The sequence below is a fragment of the Varanus komodoensis genome, unplaced genomic scaffold (genome assembly GCF_004798865.1).
Source record: "Varanus komodoensis strain SLA01 unplaced genomic scaffold, ASM479886v1 scaffold54, whole genome shotgun sequence".
NCBI classification, from domain to species: Eukaryota; Metazoa; Chordata; class Lepidosauria; order Squamata; family Varanidae; genus Varanus; species Varanus komodoensis.
In genome coordinates, this window is record NW_025336142.1 from 4703577 (window position 1) to 4728632 (window position 25056).

The following is a 25056-nucleotide window of genomic DNA, read 5'->3' on the forward strand; positions in this document are numbered from 1 at the left end:
AGGATCACTTTCCCACCTGCAACACAAACAGAAAAAGAAGTCTCAGTGAAGCAGCTGGTTAAACTGCTCATCTTGAAGTCCCATAGGAAGCGAACAGTGTTTTGTAATGTCTGAGTTTATCCACCAATATAAATGGCAGACAACTTTAACTAGGAATGGAAAACCTTTCCCATCCCTGGAATGTGACCTCTGACAGTTTCACAGAAATGAAATTTGGCCCCCTTTATGTACCTCTAGCTCAAACACTCTACCATTAAATGTTTTGCCCTCTATCATAGGTAACCAGCATCCCCTAACACTTCCACAGCACCCCAAACCCAGCTTCGGTCCCATTCCCTAGGCCCTTCTCACAACCCCACTGAGAACTCCAGTTTCTAATGCTCACCCCTTCCTTAGTTTGGGGTGATAGAAAGGTACACCCAACAGCCCCCTTTTCAGAAAGTTCCAGGTAATTTGCATCTATTCAGAAATTACCATTTAGCCAGGAACTGCTCTAACCAAAGGAAGCTATCAAAGATAAGGCTGGAAAGATAAAACATCTTTCTGTCCAGACTGTTTCTCTTGCCAGAGAGCCCAAGATGAGAAACTCTTTCCGTATCTCGCTTTGCAAGCAGATTATTTCATATTAAAGCAAGATGCTCTCCTACAAGTTTTTTCACCCTTAATGACAGCACAGTCCTGATCTGTACTGGGGCTTAGTGCATTTACTTTGGAGTAAGAAAGAAATTAAGGACAGCTGCACACCATGAAATTAACTGCATGTGTTTCGTGAAAGTAATGCTTGTGGAAGTGTTCTGAAGGAGCTTCTTTCCTGGAGTGGGGACCCCTCCAGACCTTAAGAGGATCTTTCAACTGACGAAGAAGCCAATGAAGTGCTTTCAGCTGAAGAAGAAGTCAATGAAGTGCTTGGGAGTCCAACCAGTCAACCCAGAAATTGGACTGCTGATGAGCTGGACAATGGCTTTCCAAGAGTAACAGGGCTGGAGAAAAGAACGTGGCAGGCAAGGGAGCAGAAACCTGAAGAGGTGGAGTGTGCACAGGAGAGAGACATGGGAAGGGCAGAATCGAAAAGAAAGACCCGAGGCCAGAGAGAAGGCAGGCACAGGAAGGAGAAACATGGGGTGTGGAGAGAATTATGGGGTGCAACAGACACAGCAAAGAGATTTCACAGGGCATAGGAAAGTCAGTTAGTGGGAATAAAGGTGATGAAACTGCCCACCTAAGTAAGCCTGGCAAGCAGAAAGTTCCCACCTGTGGCAGTCTTCCGCAACAGCTTCATTTCCACTACAGAATCGTGCTTCCGAGGATAGACACTCTCTAGGGAAAAAGGAGATTGACTTTAACTAAGGAGCCTCAGCAGCCAAGGGACTATTTCATTATTTCTCTGAATTAGCTTCTACTTACCATAATGCACAAGAGTAAATAGGGGTTCATCAGTTAAGAGGTGACTGTTAGACAACCTTTGCTGGTTTGAATCACACTTACCTGCATTACTTCCTTTATTCTGACAACTGAGCACTGCTGATAAAGCTTCACAGCTGAATTGAAACTGCTTGTGTTATAGGAAGATTGCTTATTTTTGCACTGAAGATTCAACAGAAAATGTCAGGAGGGGGCTGATTCACCTTTGCTCCCTCGTCCCGGCACAGATTCTTTTAGCAACTAACAGATTTATTGTGCCATAAATCTTCATGGCTTATGGCCCACTTTGCCAGACGTCCTTCATGCATTTCGTGAAGGGATTCTACTAGATGAAAGCTTGTACTACGGGAAATCTGTGAAACCTTAAGATGTCACAAAATCTTTGAAATGTTTGTTACAACAGAATAAAGCATCTGCTTTTTTGGAATTCATCCCTATCCTATGATGCCACTCTGAGACAAAAAAAAAATGAAGCCAATGAAGCCTGTACGTGCCTTTAACAAAACTGCCAAGCATATTCTATTGTTTTTTATATCTGAAGTGCCAATCCCATGTGGCATGATCGAGAGCTAATGCATTTTATTTCTCCTTTTATTCCTCTACAAAGTTTGGTGTATCCCATTGAAATCAACAGGGTGCAAAATGCTTCACTCAGTCTAGCATTTAAAGAAGTTGAAATGTAGAACTCAGGGGCTATCAGAAGTCGGTTTCACTGGCATATTTAATCTCTGAAGCTCCTGTAGCAATAACCATGGTATCAACTCAAGGACAAACTGTGTGCCCCTTTATAAGCTTGATTTAGTAAATTGATCCTCTTTGCCCAGCATGTTTTTAATGAACTCCAAGATAAAATTTGATAAGTTCATGAAAACAATTATGGGTAAATTAGATAACACAATGAATAAGAGGCACTAATATAGAAGAAACCATTGGGTGCATTACAATAAATAAAATTCTATTGTACAGCAGCAATCTTCTGGTGATGTGATGATTAACTTTGGATTTCCGATTGTTAGAGGTTCTCCTTGCTTCACAGTCTTGCAAGAGAGGTCAAGAGAAGATCCCATTGGAAGGACATATCTGGCTCTAAATTACCAGAAAGAAATTGGGATCAAGGTTCAGGTATTTGAAATGATGGCAAGTGTAACCACTGGAAAGATATTTTTTTAAGGAAATCCATATGCACTGAGGCATTTATGATGAGGCATCATGTCCCAACCTTAGACACACAGGCTTAAGTCAGCACACAAAGCCCTTTTCCCCACTAACGTACAGTCAATTCAATTAGCTTAAATGGAAGCAATTTCCATAAATTTGCTTCGATTTGGAGTAATAGCAGCAAAGAAGAGGAAACAACATAAAATTCCATGTTAAACTTTTAACCGTCAATGTCAGAAGTAAAAACTGGTTCTAATATATTCATGTATTTATTAGATTTTTATCTTGCCTTAGTCCAAAACTAGAGTTTAGCCTCTAGGCAAGCTTGCTGAGATAGATTGCAGTAGTAATGACCTGACCAAGGTCAACCAACAAGCCATATGACTGAATGGGGGTTTTAACCTTGTGTTTTGCATGTCTAAACAAAACCGAAGACTCTATTTCACCCTTTTCCAACCTGGTACCCTCTACATGTTTGGATACATATTTAACTAAGAAAATACACCAGCTTTTGTCTACCTGTTTTCAATTCCAGGTTAAAGCAGAAATGGTAAAGAAGAAACTTATACATGAATTCATGTGGGTGTTACACTGACCAGAAATAGATTTGACCATCTCTCCTTACTAGTGACCTGGTTCACACGGCAAGACAAGCCAACATGGGTAAGCAATTGTGGTTGGCTGTCATGTCATCTGAATCCAGCAGGAATTCTGAAGGTGGCTTATTTTTCACAAACAAGCCACCCTTGTTCTAGGGGGTGTTTGACTCCTGGTGTGTTGTCATGCCATCTGAATGAACCTGGGGGAACAAACTTATCACGAGTTGCTGGGTATAACTATGGAGCTGATTAGCCACAGCTGCACAACCACCTTCCATATGCTTTCATGATCTCTCTGCTGATGCTTTTCCACCATTGCTGAAATGGCACTCAAGCCATTATTCATCCCTTGGTCTGATTTTAGAAGTCCTGAAAAATTACAACTGGGGTCTAGCCAAAAGAAACAGAAACCTTTTCAGAGATAGAACTAAGATGCCAACAGAGAAAAGCAAATTTGATGTTCATTACAGATCAGATTATGTATTCACAACTTTGTTTAGCAGACTCAGTCAATATGCCCTGATAGTGATATGGTGTAACGTAGCAACATATACATCCCACCTTATGCCACTTTGATGCTATGTTGCCAAGCAGGAATGCTTCTTTTCGTATTTAATAATCAAATGCGTCTAGATACCCATAATTCTACTGTGCATGCATTACAGCCCATAATAATTACTCCTTGCAGTGCCTCTCCATGGAGTTACTTCTTGCAAGACTTTCCATTACTTGCTCAGTTGGAAGACTGCTTGCCACCATCTTTCTGGAATAACATACATATAGCAACTTATTTTACTATTTCATACTTCCAGGGAGGAAAACAATCTGATATAAGCCCCTCTCAAATTATTATCCATTTAAAATAAGCCAGCGGTTAATGCCAATACCTGCGATTAGCATAGCATTGGATCCACACTTAGTCATGGTTAGAGCTGCTGAAATCAAGATGATTTTAGTCATATGTTGCAACCCTTGTGACTTCCAGAACTAACTGCCCCACTCATATCCAAGTAGCACAGCAGAGCAGCTAGTACTGCTTTGTACCCCCGCCAGGTGTGATCATGAGGTCTTTTGCTTTCGCTGCAGCTTTTCCCCTCCTTTTCCCTCTTGTGTATAGTGTGTGTGTGATTGCTTTTTCCATCCTCTGAGTTGAGAACTAGGAGTTTATCACACCTTTAAAAAGAAGAGACGTTTATGCAATTCTTTGTACTTTTTATTGTTTTGCCCTGGCTTGCACAAGTGTGCATGGGTGGACTATCATGCATTAGAAATGTCCAGTCTCTCCTGGACAATGTTCTCAACATGCTGCAGTCACCTACCTTGGGTGCTGAACCAGACAAGCTGCCAAGAGCTTTAGTTTTGAGTCTGGTTGTTTTTGACAGTTGTCAAAACATGAGCTGTCAAAAGAAAGCAGAACTGTGAATGATATTTCCTTGTAAAAAGGAGTAGCTTGTGGATCATCCTCTCTGCAAGTTCCGCTATGCCAGGGGGTAAGCCTGATTCTTGTCCACTTCCTCACACTTTTCCTCCCTTTCTTAAGACTCTAATTGCTCCAAAAAGGGGATAAATGTGCGCCACCTCCCTTATGGGAGGACAGAACTATTGATAGCTAGCTGTCACATTTTGTTTCCTTTTAAAGGGGATTTCTTGACCGGGTTATTCAGAGTTTTTTGACAGGGGCATATTCCCTTGGAGATGGCAAAGAGTAATGTCTGAAAGTAAAAAGGGGAAAGTGCATGTTGCAAGGAACCTGTAGTAAGCACAAATGGGCTTGTGTCAAGGCAGAGACTGTAGAAGTTGGACAGTATATAAAAGCTTTAAATACATGGGTGGGGTGGGGGGAAGGAAGGAAGCAAGCAAGCAAGCAAGCAAGCAAGCAAGAAAAAGAGACAGAGCAAACAAGATATGTCTTGTTGCATAGTCCCCTGAGATAACCACAGGAGGACCAAGGGGAAAGGACAGGAAATTCATAGTGAGCCTAATCCACTGGCAGGCACACTGTGGGCTTTTTTCATGAACAAGCTGCCCAGTGCAGCTCATTTACAGGGAAGGTTGTCGTGACATGCAAAGGCACCCACTCACAAATGAGGAACTGAGAAAGCAGAACAAAATTCTGACCTCTTCGTCTGACTGTGTGGGAGAAGAAATGTGCAAGCCACTTACTTGTTTGCTTGTGCTAATAATGCTTAATTAAAGTTGAGAATTACATGCTGACTGACCCAGTATTTACTTTTTTGAACCTGCACATCCCCGAAAGGCTCATTTGTAGAAATGCACAAGCAATAACACCCCATTTTATAAGCAACAATTAAGACAACTGCCTTTGGCAATTAAATGCCTGCTTTTAATAAAAGTCTCTAAAATTGATTTTGGTGGGCATGAAACTTCAGTAAATACCCAGAAGAAAGAGATCCACAGCAGAAAGCCACCTCTGCCAGCATCTTCCAACATGCTACTATAATTTGAATTTAAGGCTAGAAGTACACTACCAAGACTGTACCTCCTGGAGAAAGCTGGGGAGTTACAGGTTCCCCAAGAAGTGCCCCCAGAAGTAGCTCTCAGATAGGACACGGTACTATGGTAAACCTGAAGATATTCAAGACACTGCGGAATTTAAAACAGGGACTAGGATATTCTTTAGTTGCAGTTTGAAGAACTTAATAGTGAGAAAGGAATTTGCCAATATCTTGGAATATAATTTTCCCCTGCTTTGTGCTAATTATAATACTTCAGTTACCAAGCCGAATCCCTTATTCCCAAGCACACGTTTCGTGATGATAAACTAATATACAATGAAAGGATACAGGACATTTTGTACACTGTAACTAGGACTCAGTTGATCTAGCCAGTGACCCTCTTTTGGAAGCTGCTCTTTCACAGAACCATGTGTGTACTGGTCCACCTAGAACCAGCTTGCATGGATTAGATTCTGATGTAGCCTAGCTCATTTCAGACTTGAAAGGGCCCAATGAGGAAGAGATAAAATTGGCCAAACCACATCTACAAATTATTAATACATCTTGCCATATAATGCAACATCCACCGTATTGCATTAGAAGCAGCCAGCCATGTGGGTTATGATGTGTAAGAACTGGGTTTAGTTTGACACTGTGGCTACATTCTGAAATGCTAAAAGTGTGGCACAATTCAACACAGACTGGAAAACTTCTAATTGCACTTATTCCATTTTCAAGTATATTTTTTAATGAAATGGTGTCATGCCTGGCCACTGTTACATCCAAAATTTTATACGTGGGGATATGGTCAAAATTTGTACATGGATTTGTACCTCCTCCATAAAAATTTTAACTATGATTTGCATCATCACTCGCAACAATGAGTAACATCCTTCTCCTTCACTCATCTTGTCCTTACACACAAGGCTTAGATATTTAACTCTGAAAAGTATCTTTTGTTCTGTTCATTACATGAAGGCAGTTTGAGAATTTTCCATCCCCCAAGACCTCCATTCCTGTTTCTTAATTTGTACATTTTTAAAAAGTACTTCTTCCAAAATGATTAGCTATTATGTTTCCTTTAACACTTGAAAGGTTAGAGCAATAGGAAAAGCAAGGCGCTTTAATTAAAGAATGAATTATTGAATACTTAGTTTTAATTGATGGAACTCTTCTGTTATTGTGCATGTTTATAGATATTTTATGGGAATCTGTAATCAAAATCTCTCTCACACAGACTGAGTGCCTTTAACTGTGAAGGCTGAAAGAAAGAAGGCCCGATCACGTTCAGTCGTTTAATTTCAAGAACCATATGAAGTGTAGTTACCACAGCAACAAGTCACTAATTGCCAACATAAAATCAAGATCAACCTTGACTGATTCCAGCAGCTTTGCCAAGCACGTAAAATCCCGCTTTAAATATTAAAATCATGTGACTCTCCCATTCCAATAAAAATAAGAGTCAGTGATTGATGCCACGCCCAGTGGAGATCTCTACAGGAGTAATTTGAGGGATCGCTTTAGATGTGACTGTGAAATTCAGCCATATTATGCCATTTCTTGGTGGTAAATACTAGCTATTATCAGGAGACTGGAAATGGACTATTGTTGCTTTGTGAAGGATGTTGGCATCCTCAGGCTAAGCAAAATCCTGTGAAGAATACATGAAGTAAATAAAAGGCAGGACAATGGCAAAACTATTTCAGAGGGAAAGAGCAAAACCAATCAAGGTGGTCCTGGGAAAGAGCACTTGCATTCAATACATCGAACACAAGCTTCATAGTGAGGTATCCGATGTGCTTCTGGCTAGGACATAAAAGAGCCTTTGAGAAAGTGATAAACAGTCAGACATGCAACAACACTAATCAAATTTTCCCTGGTTTATGAACTCCTACCTATAAATTTCTTTGTAAAAAATAAATAAATCCTCAGCCCAAATTTTACCTTTGACAGCCCAGTAAGTAGGCTACTTAGGTCACTAGGAGTGAAGAAGAACATTTTGATAAGACATCACCATGGAAACTGAATTTAACTATCCGAAATGGGAAGAAAGGTGTTGAGAAAAACCGTATTTTATAGGACAGCCCTTGCAGTTTTTGTCTGTTTGCATTCTTCAACCATTTAGTTTCCATGGCACTTTTCCAAGAATCTAATTTGCTAGGAGCTGTTTTCCTTCCACAGATCAGAGAAATAATTCAGTGGATGCTTCACACTTTGGCCCTGTCTCATGTAAGACTTCTTGTGATTTTTTCCCCTATTGTGCTTTTTTATTTACAGGCAAATGAGCACAAGTGAGCATCATGGTCTTCCATGTCCCATCGTATGCTTGTAAGAGTTTTCCCTTTTCACGCTTACAGCTCATTACTGTACCTAGAATTCATTGCAACTTACACTGAAAGATGGTTCTGAAGAACAGAGAACAAAGCCCTCCCCATTCAAAAAAGAAAAGAAACATGAGTATTTGGAGGATGGTGAACACAAATGGCAAGCCACTTGATATGAGGTGCATCCAGAGAGAAAAAAATAAGTTGGACATCTTTGTTGACATGCAATTATGTCTCTAGCTTTGTTTTTCAGGTAGAAATAAAAATATGGAGAGCCCAGTGGGAATCTTCCTATGGCTTCCATAACTATAACTCAGTGGAGATAGGGAAAAAACAGTCCTATGGCCCCCTAGACAGCGTCAGGTGTGCCATAGATGTTATGAATCTTCTCCATGCCCTTAGAGTGATGAAGATGGAAGAGCAGATCCTACCGTGCCTCTTTTCCTCCACCCTGTGAAAATTGCTTCAGTGGGTCCTGTTTCCAGGGTGGCAAGTGGAAACATGATGGGCAGGGTGGAAAGAGAGCATTGCAAATAAGTGAGGAAGGGAGGAGGAGGAGTTCAGAATCCACAAAATGTGAAAACCTACCTGTCTGCAGACCTGCCCAGGAATTTTAGCAAACTGAACGGGCTCAGAGACCTGTCTGGCTAAAGATGATTTTAAAGGAGGAATGGAGGGGGAATAAATCCATTGTTCCTCCAATCAAGGTTCAGGGTAGAGGGCAGTCTCTGCTGTCAGAGCCCTCCATCTAAAGAGCAACCATTTTATCCCACTGCATGTCCAAGCTTTATAAATAGGAGGTGATGTATGAGTCAAACAAATGTTCTGAAACCAAGTAAAGCAAAGCATCAGGGATCTAACCACCAGCTCACCTAACTGCCTTTCTTGATGAGGTTTGCACGACAAGCCAACACATTGTGTGTAACTACCCAAGGTGGGTTGTCACACTGTATGAACCTGGACCACTTCCCACAGGGTGGCTTGTCTGGGGGAAACAAACCACCCTGACAACAAGTGGCTTGTTCTCGGGTTTGTTGTACTCGTGGTTAAGTCCACAAGTCATCTGAGGCCAGGCAGCTGGTGACAGCAGGAGCCCCCAGCATGTTGGGTCTTGCAATACTCTTGTGCTCATCTGGACTTCCACCACCAACAGCAACCCCACTGAAGTCCATGTCCTCTACTGGAGTCATGAGCCCCTTTCACTCCTCACAGCATTTCCTCTCCTTTTGCTCTTGCTCTCCCCCAAAGATTGCATTTCCCCACATCCAATGGAACAGCCAGTGACAGCCCCTTTTTATTATTATTTGTAACCACAAGAAATTTTCATCGGTGCCTTGATTATTTTTTTAAACAATAGTCAATAATGTTTAAGCATGGAAATGCACACATGCAGGGGCCTGAAATGGGAGGCCTTGGAAGGCCTTTTCGCCTTCCTTGCCAAAAGCACCAGACATGGACTGAGCGATGCTGCAGAAAGGATGCTGTTGATCGTGAAGGTATCAGTTTTTTACTTTGTGTTTTTGACAGCTGTCAGATGGCAAGTTGTCAAGGGAAAAACAACACAACATGAGAGATCTTTCTTCATGAAATGGAGTAATGGGCAGATTAACCTACCTTTGTGACAGTCCTCTATTTATGTACCAAACCAAAAGTGTCTCAGATTTGGCTTTTTGTTTTCAACCCTGGCCACCCGTATGCCTCTGGAAGCAGGTTACAAGCACAGCTATTTTCCCAGCTTGTTTTCCCCTGGCCCCTGTACCTGGAATTCAGAGAGATGCTGCACCTGTAGAAGATACAGTTTAGTTTTCTGGGTCTACCTGTCCTCTGCTAATAAAAGCCATTGTTGTGTAAAGCTTAACTCTGCACTAACAGCTAGTGCTGTTGACCTCTGACCGAAAGGGACCTTGGCTCCTCACTGATGAGAAATATACAAAAAACGTACATATAGTTCTACTAAGACAATTGTCCCCGTCTGCCAGAATTTAGTGCAGAGGAATGCCATGGAGATTTCTCCAGCAGCTGCTGCAGATGGTGGTCAGCCAGGGTGCTGGGTTGTCCGTCAATGCCAAATGTCTTCAACGACCCATGTAGGAGAACCTGGTAGTCTAGCTGGCCACCAGTGGCAGCAAATACAAGTGGCCAGGAAAATGCCTGTGCGGCAACAGAAGAAGTGCAAAAGAGGACAAAGCTGTGTGTACTTTGACTGCTAGCTCCTAAACTTCAAGAGCAATAAAGCCTCAAAGTCTGTCCTGACTTCCATCACCATGGCTGGGGCATGTTCTGGAGACTCTTCTCCTACTTCCAAGGCTGGAGGAGTGGGATGGCATTTTTTGCCTAATCTTTCAGCCACTCAACTATACCAGGTTATATATATTCCAGTAATCATTACCATTATCAAAGTTTCCAAAGCACTTTTGGCTAGAGCACTATTAAGGGCATAATGAATATCCCTTTGTGTACTCCAAGAAGCTGTTTGCAATGGAAAATATAAGCTAACTGCTCTAATGGACTGCGTGGGGTGCATGTTTGTTGTTGTTTTACACAATCCTGATGAAAAAGGCACTGCAGTAAATCAGCCTTGATTTAAAGCAGTGAGGGCAGAGACCATCGGCTACCTGAGTGGATGTGGACAAGCATAAACCTAATGACTTTTTTTGTTCATCTGCCATGTGGAACTATTCCAATATTCTTATCTAGGCAGTGAATGAGGCACACTAATAGCTCCATGTGCTTCTGCTCCCAGAATGGAGAAGTTAATGCAGGCAGCATGCCCTCCGTTGTGTCGGCATTAATGATGTGAGATGACTCTGGCTGCCGCTCTCTGTCGGGCTCAGTCGGAGAAAGAGCCAGGCTCCCCGTGAACCTCAGCTGGCTCCACACACTGCCTCCCGTCGCCTCTTGTTAAAGTTATCACAGGTGAGATGCAGGTATAAGCAGCGAGCAGCAGTTGCCTTAAGACCTGCAAGCTTTTCTCGAAAGTGTCGCAGAATGCACAGTAGCGCTCAGGTGCGCATCATGAGGCAAACAGCAAGAACAGAAGGAAGGCCAGCCTGTCGGTGCAGCCCAAGTCAAGTCTGATGTCCTCGGGGCTGCTGTGTCTTAGACACCACTCATAGGCAGGTCTTAAGCACTGATCAGAGGAATGTGGGCTCACGATGCACCCCAGCCTTTGGCAAGCAGGACGAATGAAGCTGCACCTTCGTAAGCTCATGTAGCTTTCTTGCATTCATTTTAAATTGGGCTCTACATTTTGTGCACTCATCTTTTTACGATGCTTTTTTAAATTGCTGCCTGTTTTGTACTGTAATTCATGTGTTGTAAACTTTGACTATCGGGCAGTACAGAAGCTCACTAACTAAATCAATAGTCAATGGTACTGACACTGCAGAGAGGAATGGGATAGAAGGGAAAGCTCCTTCTAAAGAATGATCAATGGTATCTACCATTAATCAATGGATAAGCTGGTGGATAAGGGCAATCTGCAGTTGGATTGGGCCAGGAACCAGAGGAAGTTACCCAGTGTGAGGTCAGATTGGCAGAGCATGGCCATTTAACAAGGAGTCACTCACAGTCTTAGGGCTCAGGCAGAGATTGTTCCATCTCCTGCTACTCCAGAGCATCCAACATGCTGGGAATGGATCCCAGGATCCTTTACATACAAGCACACAGACTGTTTATGAGCCACTGACCTTCATACGTCTCCTCTAGCTGGGTGTGCTTCCATGCACTTGGATCCCTAAGCGCACTGGGGACATAAATGCAGACCTAATGCAGAAGCAAAACTTACTGCCCAAACTCTTGGTGGGGTTCCTTTTTTTAAAGTAACAGACAGACACACCATTCACATTTTCTTCTTTTCTTCTAATAAGCACCTAAATGATCCAGCCCAAGCACTGTGAACTTTAACTAATCATTTCATAAGCCCATAATAGCACCTATTATTTGACGTCACTCCCATATTGGCAGGAAATTCAGAGATGTTCCAGGCAAAAGACATTTTAAGTGACTTGTGATTTCCAAATGTGCTCTTTTTAGTATGCATGGACTGACTTTAGAATATAATAGATCTATAGGAGCACAAGACTGGTGTCATTTTTACTCTTGTCAATTGCATTTAAAAGTTCAAGCTCCACCACTCATTTAAGTTTACAGCACAGTAACACTCGGCAAGTGAAAGAGCTCCCATGGAAGCAACGGTGCTTGGGAAATGGCTGTTGCCAGTGGAACCAGACTGCAGGGGTCCTTGAGGGCATCGCACTGCTTCCCACCAGTGATGGCAGCAATGGGTGCAGCGGAGGTCCAACCGTGCCTCCAAGCAATGCATGGTGTGGGGTTAAGAAGAGGAAGGGCAAGATTGAAAGGAGCTGCCACCAAATGGGGCTTGCAAGTCCAGACCACTGTGGAATTATTACGCTTGAGCATCCAGCCCTCATAATGTCCTAAAAAGAATTTCTAACTCAGCTCCAGATATTTCCAACTTGGCAAACAGCCGGGACTGTACATTTTAAGGAGCAAGAATTCGTCCATGCCTTGACTCTGGTCCATGTTCCTGTAGGTGGGATTGACATATTGGGCATGCTCACCCCATGCACCCAGAAGAGGTGCCCAGATGTTGTTCTGTCAAGACAGAGTTCAGGAAAATTAGAATCGAAGGCACTGCGGGGATGGTTAAATCCCCTGTAGAAGTCGCTCAAAAATGCAAATACAAAGAAAGGAAAAGGAGGCAAAAGGGGGAGGAAAAGCAGGAAATGAGAGCAGGAAAGGGGGGAAAGAAAAAAGAAACAGTTAGACTTAACTAGCCATATCTGGACCACCACAATATAGTGCAGAAAATGCTACAAAGCGACCTGGGAAACTCCAAGGAACTACAGAGTGAGGATTTTGCTTAATACAGAACACATTTGTACATTATGCAGTTGCCCAAAGAAGGCAGGTTAATCCACAGGCTCACCCCACCCCCTGTTCAGTGCACGAATGAAATTCAGGTCAATATTATACATACACCCTGTATTCCACGCTGAGCAAAGGTGCAGCTGAAGACGCCACGATCATGGCGTTTTCCGAATACCCAAAAAATGAATTTCGCCTCTTGGCCTAGCCTTCCCCCACACCACCTCCAAGGGAGAAAAGGTTTCCAAAGAGCATCTGGGCATGCAGAATAAACCGGCCTTCTGGCCCAGGCTGCAGCAGTATGGGCTGGCAATGGTGCACCGTCGCAGCCGTCGTTCCCTTCTGCTCTCCTGGCACCGGGTCTATCGTGCATCCTTGATAAGGAGCAGCAGACAGATAGCCCTTGCTACGGAGTGTCACATCAGGGAGCCCAGGAGAGAAGGAAAGAGGCCTGGGCAGAACATGAAGGGACAGAAAGAGGTCTCCACCTCCTCTGGAAGCATTCCGCTGAAGCCACCACCCTGCCGGCAGGAACCCGTTCCACTTATGGCACCAAGAGGAGCAACACACAAATGCCAGTCAGTGCAATTGCCCATAAGAGGCTCTTGCAGTCAACTCAACTGGCTAATTAACCAAAATAACAGCTCGGCGAGCAACCCAGCAGCCAGCTGGCAAGCCGAGCAGCAGCTTAATTTCTGACAAAATTCTGGAGATAAAAATCAGCTTGGAGCTGTGCTCCAAGCAGGGCACGTGGTGGCTGAAAATTCTGAGAAGGGCTTTTTGCAGGAGTGTTGAAAAACAGACTCCATACTCAAGATTTGCATGTTTTTTGCAATGCACTTTGCAGGATGCAAGCACTCATGGGCTGCGTTCACACAGCACAGAGACCCATGATGGGTTGTCATGCTGAGGAACCCGAACTAATTTCTGTGGGGATGGCTTGTGTAAGGACAACTCATGGGTTGTAGCAGAGGTTGTTATACCCATGCAAGGTTGTCCTGTTGTCCAAACCCTGCAAAAGAGTGAGTGACTGCATCCACTGCAATTACCTCTGACAGCTGTCAAACATAAAGCTCCATTTTTCAAGCAAAATTGAGAAAGTTTTCTTAAACAAACAAACAAAAAATCTGGTAGGAAACTATATCCAGAGATATAGACTCTCTGTTTGTAGATTACTGCCAAAAAATTACTGTGGTATAGGTGGTATAAAGCTAAGACTGCATACTTTGCAATTCGTAAATTCATAAAGTTGCCTTGAGAAATTATTGTGTGCGGAGGAAAAGGAAGTAAGATGAGTTTTCACCCTCCTCAGGAAGGTGTCTGTACCACAAATAGCATCTTGCAAGAAGAAAGATACGATAGCTAGATTTGCTGAAACTAAGAAAATGTCACATCATCTCTAAGACACACATCATCTTGCCTTCAGAGAGTTAAAAATAAAAATTCTTTTCCAGATACATTTGGAAATTCTCCGTAATTGAGGGAAATTGTTCTCCCATTTGTTAAGTGCTAATCTGCTGAACTTCCTTTTTCTGACTGAACAGTTAAAGCCTTTCTAATTAAAACACCTTTTTTAAAAAAATTGCATGCCTTTTGAAATAACTTGGAAAAGCACCAGAAGGCAGGTAGATCACTCCTTAAGACTAGACATCAAGAGCACCACCATTAGTTGTAGAAATTTCGGCTGAGCAAAACAGAATGAAGAATTCCAGCATCCAGAGTTGGGCCTGCTGGACTTATTGGCCCCTTTACAACTGTATGATTTGATGATCCTGAGATCCCCAGCTTCTGTAAACTGGCGTCAGGCACTCAATAATGTCAGAGTCAATAAGAGTGCCTTCCTTTTTTGATTCCATTACAGGCTAAGAGCTGCTGTGGGCCTTCACTCTCTTGAACATGGGGAACGAAGAGATAAGGGAAATGGAACTGTGTGGCTTTCACTTTATTTTCTAACACTTGGAGCAATTCTACATTAATTCAGTTGTCAGTGACGTTGTGCCATTGATCTCTCTGAAGATACCATTTAACTCAGGAGGACATCTCTCCTCTGCCCCACCTCTTCTACTTTAAGGCAGCCGGAGTATAAAAGCCATTAAGTGCAATAATCAAGTGCAAGAGCCACCAGAAAGGGGAGAGGGTTCTGCCAGAAATGTCCCAAAATTATGGGGGAGGAATAAATGACACAATCAGTGGCACTGGTCAGAGCAACCCCTCAGGAGATTCCAGAACTGCAGAAGCCCTTTTGAGCCAGGTCTACAGACCAGTTCTAGTGGGTTTTTTTTTATCTCCATCCGGAGCAGGCCTTTTGTAAAGCTGATGGGTGTGCATTGCTTGAAATGCCCGTTGAGGATTAAGCTGTCTCAAAATACTTTGCATTTCAGCTGAGCATCATTTACAGTCAACTCACTTCTCACTGGCTACTCCAAGAGTTGCACCATAGCTCAGAGGGAACTGGAACCCTGAGAGGCAGAAGATCTATGGTGCTCCTTGCTCCACTAGGAAGAATCCTGCACACATTCACTCAGAAATAAGTTCTAACCGGTGCAATTTACTCCCACATAAGTGGTATATGACTGCAAGCTCATTATTGTTTGTCTTGCTGGATTCACAGTATCCTCAGTGGGATATCATTAAAATCCTTCTGCTTCAATTAAATGTTATGTTATGGCACAAAGTCATACCCAACTCTTTGCAACCCCATGGACCTCCTCCAGGTTCTCCTGTCCTCCACCATCCCTCAGAGTACACCCAAACCCACATCCTCTGCCCAGTGACCCCATCCAGCCACCTCAACCTCTGCCATTCCCTTCTCCTTTTGCCATCAATCGTTCCCATCATCAGGGTTTCAATTAAATAGAAAAACACAAATGTATCAGTCAATTCTTGACATCTTACTGTAGTTCTCCTACTGGTCTGCAGAAAACTAACCCATGCTGGGAAAGCCATCAGTATTTTAAAAAACAAAAAGATAGGAAGGCCTTCCTAATATAAATTTTACCTCATAGCAGGATTGAAAATACTGTGAAAGCAGAATCATTTTATGTATGACCGAACACCTAACAAGGTTCAAGAACATTGCGACAATGTCAAGAAATCATTGCAGTATCCTAACCCTCTCTGGCTGACAGATGTTTGGAAGATAAGGTACCCCTAATTCCTTCTCCTGAAGCTGTCCCACACATATCCTTTATGTCCAAAAAAAAATTCCCTTCTGCATGTGCAAGTGCACACAAAAATACTTCCTGTGTTCTTCCAAGAATGAAGATAAATATTTACAAGATAGTTCTCTTGTGGAGTGACTGAGGAGAACCAAACACCTGTAACAGAATAGAAAACACTTGTGTGAAGGTAATTTGTTTTTCCCGTATAGTTCTATGAGTAGCAACTCTGCACAGAAAATAAAACTTAGGAAACAGTTGAAAGAAGGGAAGCTTTTCCTGTTAGCAAGTCCATCACTACATTTCAGCAAATTTGCCTCAAACACCTCTACAGAAACTCTTTAAAGAAAACCAGATACTGTAGAGCTGGAAAAGGGCCACCAAAATGATTAAGGCCCTGGAGCAGCTCCATCATAAGGAAAGTTGTAATAGTTAGCTTTTTTTTTTTTAAGTTTGGGGGAGGGAGGGAGGGAAGGAGGAGGAATTGGATTGCCATTCACAAAATGATGCATGGTGTAAAGGGAATGCAGAGAGAGAGAGATTTCTCTCTTTCATCCATAATACAGGAACTTCAGTCAACAAACGGAGTGGTGGGAGCATCAGGAAAGAGAAAAGGATGTACTGCACACAGCACCAATTTAAATTGTGGAATTCATTACCACAGGATGGAAAGATGGCCAACAATTTAGAGGACTTTAAAAGAAGGTTAGGCAAATTCAGGAAGAAGGTTATTGATGGCTATTCTTCATAATAAAAAATAAAACTTCAGGACCAAATGCAACATGTACTAACTCGGTTGTGATGAACAGTAGCAGAAGGGAGCTATTGGCGTGTTGTCCTATCCTGTTTGTGTGCTTCTCATTTGCATCTTTCTGGCTAACAGAATCCCTGCAGAAAACAGGATGCTGACCCAGACAGATTGTTGCTCTCTCAAGCAAGCAGGGTTCTTAAGTTCTCAGGAGGTAGCGTTCCTCCAGGGCTGATTGCAGTGAGGAAGAATGGACAGGAACAATGGGACTCTGAAACATCTCAAGGGGCGGGGGGGGGGGATGTTTTTAGAAAAGGGACTGGAACAATACAAGTCAGGAAACAGGAAACAGAAGATGAGACTTAAGAAGTTAGAATGGTCAGCTATTTTTATAAAAGGAAGCCCATCTAAAGAGGAAGTTCAATTCAGCTAGAGGCAATGATTGATTCCCCAGCTCCAGTTAGAATTGATCTATACAGGAACATCCTAGAATGAAGAACAATGCCCTGTAATGTGTGTGTTAGAACTAGAGTTGAAGAAATGCCTTAATCATGGTGCAGACTAGGTATGTTTAGTAGTCTAACCCAGATTCTTCCAACTGTAGTGGTTTAGCCAGATTCTTAAATGGAGTTTTAAGGTGGTTACTAAACTCTGTCATAAGCACATCAGTCCCTTTTTCCCATTCCTGCAGATCAAGGTGAAAAGTTTCTAAAATGCAGTCCTTTACTGAGCTAGGTTGGCCAGTAGAGATTAGCCTTGCAGAGCAGAGCGAGTGACAATAACATTGCTAACAGTTAGCATTTATCTGATTGTTCAAGTTAGTTGTTGCCTCTGTTAGTTGAATCCAAACAGAATGCCCCCTCCTACTTTCTCCTCCAAAAGAAGCTGGCTCCACCCTCAGGGAGGTTCATGCTGCTTGTGGGCCAATAGCCATGCTGGCAGGGAATTATGGGAGTTGCAGTCCAACATATTTGGAAACAGGGAAGACTGCCTTAAACCTTCAACCTCCTTGGAGTGCTCCTGCTGCAAATAATTCTGTGCTCAGACAATCCTGTTCAAGTTATTTAATTCCAGCCAAGATAGCCACTCACTTTCCTGTTAGAAACTGCATTATTATTCTCCAATTCTGTGTCAACACCTCCACCCTGAGCTGGTAGAATGTTTTACTACAGATTGCCAATGTCTACCTTGGGCTTTAAAAAACTTTAGGGTGTGGGGACATATGGTCACGCTTAAGCCATTTTCTACACAGGGGCTTTTATGACTGCACCGGAATAATTCAGATGTAGAATACCAATAAGTGTTTAAAAAACCCTGGTTCATATAGCATGCATTTATTTTAGCTTTTGTATTTCTGGCCAAGACTGAGAGTGGGCAAGAAGATGCAAATTGTAAGATCTGTACACAGAAAGGAATTACAGGTTTCCTCTTTATTTACAGATCAAGAAAAAAATCCGAACAGTCTCTTAGAGGGTAGCATGCATGATATAGATCTACCAGATCTACTGCTCCTTTCCAACCTGATGGTCTTCTTGTTCATTTCAATGGACTGAACATGTGCTATAGATCCAACAGTCAAAACAATTTGCAGTTCGGTAAGGATGCAGTAGAGGAGAGCCCACATTTCTGTCTATTCTGCATTTTTTCTTCCCTTCCAATCATCAGCTTCTTTTAAAAGAATCAGCTAAAGTTTCTCCTTTTTTCTTACTGCTGAAGATCAGTTTACATACAAAAGAATGAAGCACTGCAGGCTGCCTTCATGGCTATTACAGCTAGAAGTCCTCCATCTGGAAAGATCATCAAGTTATAGCTAGGATTTTAACCAAGCTCTAGGATTAATTACATTTAGGGTGCGCTATCTTCCCAGGTGGCATACAGGGGGCTTGCCATGTAGTCCAGACCTTCAGCGACCTCAAGGAGACCCGACCACCCTCATCCAGCCCCCGCATGGGTTTTTTTCTCTCTCACCCTTGCTGCAGAGTAAATATAATGTTGCTTCCCATTCCCCTTCATTTGGAAAAAATATAGTGTTTGCAATGTCTTTTCATGCATGAAAATGCATGTCTACTTAGAATTAAATCACACTGTCCTCAATGGCCTTCCTGAGAAGCAATTGCATTGACATCAGAAAGAATTGCTTTTGGGTGGAGAAGAAAGGACATGTTGCTTTTACTGGCTTCGCCCCACAAGAGATAGGGAGATGCAGCCCCACAGCCTCTCCCTCTTCTCTCCTCATTCCTTCCCCATGGTTTTGGGGAGGGAGCAAGACGTGCTGTCAATTACCATATTTTTCACTCTATAAGATGCACCTGACCATAAGACGCACCTAGTTTTTAGAGGAGGGATCCATGGTAAGCTTCCTGATAATCACAGGCACATTCCCCATCACTTCCCCATGGGCTTCATTAAAAGACGGGTTGCCATTTGAAAACACACACCGACCTGTGATTAACAGCTCTCACCTGCGCCGGAGGAGGGGGCGGAGCAGGCCGTGCCGAGTGTGTGCCAGCCAGGTGTGCTGCAGCCAGGCCGGCAGTGTGCTGGCGGTGGCCTTCCGGGCGGCGCGGCAGCGGCAGGTCTTCCCAGGCAGTGGGGGTGAGCAGTCCGTCTCTCCATGTGGCCGGAGGGTTAAAGCCCGTGGCTCCTCCTCCTCTTCCGCAGGTCTTTCCGGGCGGAGGGGGTGAGCAGTCTGTCTCTCCGTGTGGCTGGCGGGTTAAAGCCCGCACCACTCCTCCTCCGCACCACTCCCCCTGAGCGGCACAGCTCTCACCTGCGCCGGGGGGGGGGCGGAGCAGGGCACGCCGAGTGCATGCCAGCCAGGTGGTGCCACGTGGTGTAGGCAGGCCAGCAGCGTCCCGGGCATCAGACACACACACATTCACTCTGTAAGATGCACAGACATTTCCCCTTACTTTTGAGGGGGAAAAAAGTGCGTCTTATAGAGCGAAAAATTTGGTAGTTTCTTCCTTAAGACATTCTCTGCCACCAAACATGGAAACAAATGAACCCTGAAGGGTCGTTTCCCAGCAGCCAACCTCCTTCCAGCTCCTCTGGCTAGTTGTGCAATTCCATGTGCCACAAGATCTCCATGCTGTGCTCTCTTCGCATGCGCTGCAACTGTGATAAGTGCATAAATCCCAGGACTCGGCTACCGTATACATGGAGGGTACTGCAGGATAGATCTCCGCCCGTCGCTGTTCTGTGCATGGAACTATCAGTTGTGCAGATGCCAACATGAACATTCATCAGCATTGCACAGTAGGAGGAGGGACTATGTGGAATTGGGGTTCTGGGTGCTACCTTGAAGGTGCCTGTAGGTTTGTCTTACGCATTACAACATCAAGACAAAGACAAAGCAAGCATTGCCACAAGAACCCTCCAGAAAGTAATCCTTGTTAATGAATTACCAAGTGCTGGCGACTATTTATGCTGTTTCTGACAAAAATGCTAAATTTTCATTATACCAATAGTCTGTGCACCTCTGACAGCCTTCTTGGCAGCTATTATAGAAACAGCATCTTTGGGGAGAAAGTCATAAGGAAGCAGCTTATTAAATTTTGTAAATCATCAGGCTTGTCTGCAAATGCATGGCTCCAGAGTTGATTTAGTTGTTGGCTTTGGAAGTCTGCTGTTAGGTCCATTAAACAGGTCCAGAGTTTAAGTTGCCTTGTAAATTACAGACAGAAGAAAAAGAGACACAGAATCTTGTTTCGGAAGTACACAATACCTGCACTGCAGCAGGCAAAGAGGAATGCTGGAAGCACATGCCGGATGGGACTTGCCATGTTTGAAAGAATGCGTGAATGTAGCTCCCGGTTGTTGATCATTAGGAAGATGTTCGACATCGGAGGCACCCAAATCACAATAATGGAAATAAAATTTGGGGGGGAGGGGTTGGATCCAGATTCGTCCGTTTGTGAGGGAAATGAATTTCAGCTGCCCTCTTCTTCCTCCCGCAGCCCCCCTGGCCCCCTGAAATGCTAGAAAGGGAACCCTACTGAAATGGGATGAGTTAGTGGAGAGGGATCTCCCAGATCAGGTGAGGGCATTCTTTGTGTGTGGGGCCTTTCCTTTCATGAGAAATCTCTTCCTCTCATGCAAGGCAGTTCCTAAATCCAAGCCAGGGTTTGCTGTGAATTGCCTAAGAATCAGCTTGCGTATTAACGGACTGGACTTGGGGATTTCACCAGGACACATGCTCATTTCATGTGACACCAGCAGCAGAACATGAAGGGCTTATAAGGCATGGGCTTGTACATGCAGGTATATCCCTTAATTTTGTGTTAGCTCCTGTTCCTCATCAGGCCGTGCAATCCAACTCCACTGGTATCTCTTCCACTTTAGGAAACACGGAGAGACTTCTGTCATTCCCAGTTCCACAAAGACTCCTTCACACATACATATTATCATTTGATCTTAGAGTCATGAACATGCATGTTTGAATACTCTTGCCCTGGTGTCTTACACCACTTTCTGAATTGCACGCAGTTGCTCTCAAGCGCCTCAGCTTCTGTTAATCAAGTTAAGCTGAAGACCAACCTTTGGTGCTCCCGAATTGGACGTCCAAAAGTCATGGTTTCTCTCCATGGCAAGGCAACTGCATGCAAAAACTAGGCAGAATAAAAATTAGTTTAAAGTTGCATTGATAAATGCTTGCTCAGCCTTGAGAAAATATGACAACAAGGTGAGATGATAGAACTCCACAAGTATCTCAAAGGTTGTCACAAAGGAGGAGGAAAAGACCTCTTCTCACCCATCCCAGATTGTAGGACACAGAATAATGAACTTAAACTACAGTACACCAGGTGCAGGCTAGACACAAGGAAGAAATTCCTCTCTGAAAGAGCAAAATGGCAGTGGAACCAGTTGCCAAGAGAGGTCGTGTCCTCTTCCATACTAGAGTCATTCAAAAAGGAGCTAGACACCTAGCTGAGTGGGAGGGTGTAACCAGTGTCCAGCAGGGGGCTGGACTCGATGGCCTTCTTGGCCCCTTCCAACCCTACTATTCTTTGATTCTATAATTCTCTTTTATCTACCACACAGTAGGCCTCGTTTTCAGTAACAATGTTTACTTATTCAAGGCGACTCCTGGCAAGTGTGAAAGGACTCTGAGAAAGAGGAAAAAGGCTGAGGAACAGCGTAACTTGCCAACCATGCACTCCTTGACACACAATACTGTATACCAGCTCAGATTACAGGGTGTGTTTTTTAGGCACACTGTATTAATTTACTGATCAATACCAGGATGGTTATCATCACTACGTTGATGAATGGATACCATAATTATTCTGCATGCATCTAAATTTTAGCAAAATTATCAGTCTGTATTTCTCACATTTGATTCTACTCTGACTTCAGTGCTAACACTTTCTTCTTCTCTCTTCAGCTATTCGTACTTGTTTGTGTTTGTGTGTGAACTCAGGAAGATATTCTATGGCATCAGATGAAGTGGTTTTGGTTCATGTTATGCCACAATAAAATTGTGCACCTGTTAGTCCTAAGTGCCGGAACACACAGTGTTGCTCTTGTGGCAACAGACCAGGATGGCTACCTCTATGAAAACACTTATGAAGCATTGTCAAGAAATCTATTTTCCTTTGGTGTCCCAGTGGCCTGTGAAGTTCCCTTCCGTGTGGCTGATCCCATACGTCTTTGCTGGGCCATCTGTGTATGTTATCTCAACCTGTCCCAACTTTCTAGACTGTAGCAGCAGCCTTACTAAGTGGGCTGACCATTCCCCCTCCCCAAGAAAGCCAAGGGGAACCATTAGCCTGGGCTTAGCTAATAAGAAGTAAGTTGGCTTTGCAAAAAAAGCCAGGGAAGCAGCAATCGCCCAGTGTCTTTTGCTGGCCCTTTCCCTTCGGGTGGGACTCTGCTCTAAGGTCCTGCTCTCTTGAAGACCAGTGCCTTCACACATTCCCATAGATATTTATTTCCAATATTTGTTATGTTTATATCCCACCTTTTTTTCCTCTCAAGGTACCTGAGTAAACCTCCTGCTCTCAATTTTATCTTCACCATAGCAGCCCTGTGGGATAGGATGGGCTGAGACCAGCCTAAAGTCCCCTAGTCCAACAGTCTAACTGCTACATCACACTGGGTTTCCAGTCAGATGTCTCATTTTTCCCTTAAATGCTATTCTCAAAGACTGCTCTGCTTCCTTGAATGTTATTCCCTTTTTCCTTTCCTTTTTTAGTAAATAAATGTAATGCTTATTCTAATAAAATGCGTATGATGAAAGATATGCTTACTAAGTCCAGTGCTTTTTGCCTGGCTTTTAGCATAGTTTAAGGTTTCAGGGTTAGGGCTGTAGTTGTGCATCATGTGGCAACTATTCTAAGATACGCCTGGGGGCAAATCCTCAGGAAAATTCCCACTGGGACTAAAAGTATGGAATGGCATTAACTGAAAGCAATGTGAACACATTGCAGGGTTTGAAGGCTGGCTTTTTAATATATTGTTAATACATTAACAACATACTCCACTTAAGATTTTAGGAAGTACAGGTAAATTATTTTAACACCCACAGTTTTAGTGCCTTTGATGCTGTAAGTTACTTTCCCAGTTTTGCTTTCAATCTCACTGAAGGAACAATAGAAATGCTTCTGGAAATTGATTTAAGTGACTGTAAATAGAAGTTTTTCCATCCATTGTTGCCAGTGACTACTTTTAACAATTGCATTGTTGTTGTGTTTGCTTACTGCTGGGAGTTGACAAATTTGTTCACACTTTTTAAAAAGAAAAGAGATGGCAGGTAAATAGCAAGTTGGTGAGTACTCTAAAAATGTTCCAAAATTTCTGTCCTCACAAGCCCCTTCCTATGTATTCCTCTCCTAAAGTCCTTCCAGCTTTCCTCTTCCAGCTTTCCCCTTTGCAAAAGTCACTTTCCCTTACTGGGCACCGTAAGCTATGGTCCAATTCCTGGGTTATTTAACCAAGATATTTCTGAAACAAGCAAAGTATGCTAACAGCAAGTTCACTGGGTCTGGTTTTAACCAACAATTCAGAACATGCCATTTCTGGATTGTTTTGTTATGTGCAAACACATAAACTCTGGGTTGTTTAACAGTTAAACAAATTGTTCATAGTTTGTTCTTGGGTTAATTCTGCCTGTTTGTGGGTGGAACAATCCACAGTTTCCAGGTACATGGACAACCAAACCACCCCAGTATGGAGTGCTCCAAGGTCATTGGCTAACACTGGAAATGAGCAGGTTTGTTTTGCTGGTCCTTCACATGCAAATCAGATCTTTGGCTGGGGAGTGATGTTTAAAATCACTGGGTAAAAGCAAGTGTCTTTCAAACATTTTTCAAAACCAGGGTGTTCAAATGAGAATGGAGGATTCTTATAGAACCCATGCCTAGTTACTCTTAGGTTACTATTAAAAGTATTATAATTGTACCAGTATCCAAGCTTTGTATAAAATCTCAGTGGAAGGGGGGATCCTTCAACACAGAGATGGGGAACATGTGTTCATCCAGATTGACTACAATGCCCATCATCCCTTTCCCAACTTAGCCAGTGATAAAGACTGATGGAAATTGCAACCCAACACATCTGAAATGTGCAACCCACACATTCTCCCTTCTTGCTTTAAAAGAAACTAAGATCCAAACGTGGATTGGAAATTTGATTTTGTTTTCCTAAAATCAATTCTTGCATGAATCGATTGCACCTTGGCATGATCATTCTAATGCCACACGAATCCTACAGATCTAGCCAAATCCAGGCAGATACAACAGAGACAACTAAACACAAACCATATCCTAACACTGTACCAGAAACTTCAGAATTCCTCTGCCAGATGGAATGACTTAGGACATGATTTATGAACTTCTGGACTAGGGGCAATTCAGGTAATCCATGAACCTGACACTCAGAAAGTTCCCAAAATTTCAGCAAAATGCTGGCTTTTGCTCAGTATCCGGATAGTTGAACTACTTAGAGAACTGAAAAATTATATGAATTTCTGGTACAATCCCCAGCTTCCCTCTTTTTTGCCTTGAAGCACAAACAAAGGAAACGAAATCATGGGCATGTTTAGAAATTAATGTTTCCCGTTCTAGACTTTATACTGCATGTCCACACTGTAAATCCATCACTGCATATATAAAAGGACTCTGCAGGCGCTCAGTGCAAAGGGCCAATTCATTTAATTCTTTTCTCTCAGAGGAGGAGGAGGAGGAGGAAAAGATGGCATGAATCAGGCTTAGAAATACACCAGTTTTATCAGCCTTTGCAAGGGGATTGGCAACTTTTCTCCCAAGGAGTGCAGCAGCAGCTTCAGCAGGCCATTTTTTG